The sequence below is a fragment of the Pyxicephalus adspersus genome, chromosome 6 (genome assembly GCF_032062135.1).
Source record: "Pyxicephalus adspersus chromosome 6, UCB_Pads_2.0, whole genome shotgun sequence".
Classification (NCBI taxonomy): domain Eukaryota; kingdom Metazoa; phylum Chordata; class Amphibia; order Anura; family Pyxicephalidae; genus Pyxicephalus; species Pyxicephalus adspersus.
Window position 1 is genome coordinate 79544202 of NC_092863.1, and position 2568 is coordinate 79546769.

General features: G+C 40.2%; 1 protein-coding gene across 1 annotated transcript in view; it reads left to right on the plus strand.

The window, feature by feature from the left end:
- Positions 1-2568, plus strand: part of JMY (junction mediating and regulatory protein, p53 cofactor) — a 44275-nt gene that overhangs the window by 24058 nt on the left and 17649 nt on the right. The window lies entirely within an intron of this gene.

Sequence of the window (2568 nt, forward strand, 5' to 3'; positions counted from 1 at the left end):
GCTGTTCTGGAAAAATGAACGGAAGTTATAACAATGTGTTTCTTGTAACAATGTAAAACTACTAAGAAATCAGAAGAAAGTTTACCTAAGGCTGGGTCTACACGGACGGTTTATAAAATGCATGTAATCGTTCCTACCATGAACCTATAACTTTTATAAACGCCTATGACCCATTATACCCCAATTTGCCGCAATTTCACGTAAGCGTTTATGAAATGTTTACTTTTTTAGTAAAGGGGTACATAAAAACCCTTACTCATTTCCTGTATAAGAAGATGTGTAAAAATTAGGACAAGACTTCAATGTTTAAGGAATTTATTAAATGTGTGTGTTTTGTGTAACTTCTTTTTTTTTTTTTTTACAGGTTATTCTACAATTAAAGGATGATTCCCACAGCTGCATTCATAACATGAGCACAGCCGTGGGACTCCTGACAGTGTGGGATCCCTAGGCATTACAGGGCAAATGAGGAAAAGGCTCCCTATTCACCTCTAGTTCTCTGTGATTGGCTGAGGAAAGGGAAACCTTGATGACGGCTCAAGCGTCATCAGGATTTCCCTTTCCTCACACAATCACAGAGCTCTGCTCTGCTCTGCTGATAGCTTCACTGTCTTGATTGCTCCAGAAGCCCAAGCAGAGCAGTGACATGTGTTCTGCATCCAAGAACACATGCCACAGTTCCGCAAGAAAACAAAACGGTCTGCATAGCAGAGCTCTGCTGTTAGCTCCACTCCGTGATTGGCTGAGGAAACCCTGATGACGGCTCAAGCGTAATCAGGCTTTCCCTTTTCTCAGCCATTCAGCACTAGAGGTGAATAGGGAGACTTGTCCTCATTTGCCTTTTAATGCCCGGGGATCTCTCAATGTCAGGAGTCCCTTGGTTGTATTAATGACATGAATGTAGCCGTGGGAATCATCCTTTCATTGTGGGATAACCTGCAAAAAAACAAAGTTTAAAAGATACACAGAACACACACATTTAGTAAATTTCTTTACCAATAAAGTGGTTTTCAATGGAAGCTTTCATAAAAAGCTTAAAAACGCTTTTAAAAGCCTCTATTGAATTCAATAGGAGCGTTCTCAAGCAGTTTCCCTCATTTTTCTGCGTTTTAAATTTTAAAAACTTGCACGGAACATTATCTGTAACGCTCAAAAACATGCCTCAAGGAAACATCCTGGGGTAGCTTAGCCCATTGGAATGCATGGGAGTTTCAAACATGGGCTTTTAGAGCAGCCATTTTTTCATTCTTATTTGGCCTGGCTATACCAGCTGTCTCCTTCAGGAATCTTACTAGAAAGAAAATTAAACAACTAGTTTGTATTTTATCCTCTGAATTCCTGCTCCCTGCTCTCTGTTGATACATTCACATTTATTTATTTTTTTAATTGTTTGTTAGCCTGGATTGTAAACAACTCCTTGTATTGTTCTCTAGGCAGGTTGGCCAAGTATATCCCAAACTTTGTCTGCACCTCCTGAAAAATACTAATATATCATCAAAATTTTAGACTAAGTGCATCTGTCCTATTCCCTTGTGGAATTTAGAAAAAGTTTAGAAAGTTTAAGTTGTGCATTGACCTTGTATTTTACTTAGCCAGACTATTTATTACAATATACATAAACTATACTATGAACTATATAAGATTCTCAGTGAAAACATATTGGTGTATGTAGTTAGCACTTAATTTCAATATTTTCTTTGTAAACGAGCATCAGAATGCAAGAAGTTCAGACAGGCACTTAAACCACACAGGTAACCGTTCTGAGGCATCCATTTTTAACTGCTAGTTGCCAGGCAGAGGTTGGTACTTCAGTCGCAGGACTTGGACTTGAGTCCGACTTAAGTTGCCTAATGAACGACTTGCATCTCAACTCCCGACTTGCTTTCTCTGCTGATAAGCTGTCAGAGGAGAAAACTTTTATAATGCAAGAAGGTTAGGGAGGAAGGCAGCGAGTCTTCTGTAACACCACCTTCCTCCCCACCTTTCTTCGATTCTAAGTTTTCTCCTCTGACAGCTGAAGGGGGAGGGTGGTGTTACAGAAGCCTCACTGCCTTCCTCCCTTCCCCCTTCAGCTGTCAGAGAAGAAAGCCGTGGACTTCGAATGCCATCCTGTGCTCAAGAACAGGATCAGAGCTTTGTTTTTATATGGGGACAAATAGGGATAAATTAAATGACTTGACTTAGGACTCGACTTGGGAGAATTCTTGGTGACTTGAGACTTGACTTGGGAGGTGGTGTCAATGAATTGGTACCCGACTTGAAGGGTGATGACTTCCAACCTCTGGTGCCAGGAAATGTTTTAAAGCTCTTTTGGCAGGCATGTTGAGTCTGCACAGACATTTGTGTATGACATGGTCATATGACTGCTGCTCGAAGTAAAGAGAATTTCAACCACTCCTATAATAAACAGTGTTTTATTGTGGCACCTGTTTAATAATAAACAGGGCTTTAATGTGGTTGAGGACTGGTTGACAGTGGTGAACTGCAGTGGGCTCATATGAACTTTGTCTTGCACTTTTCTGGCTGACTTTACGGTATCTTGTCATATGATTTTTTTTTAATTACCAT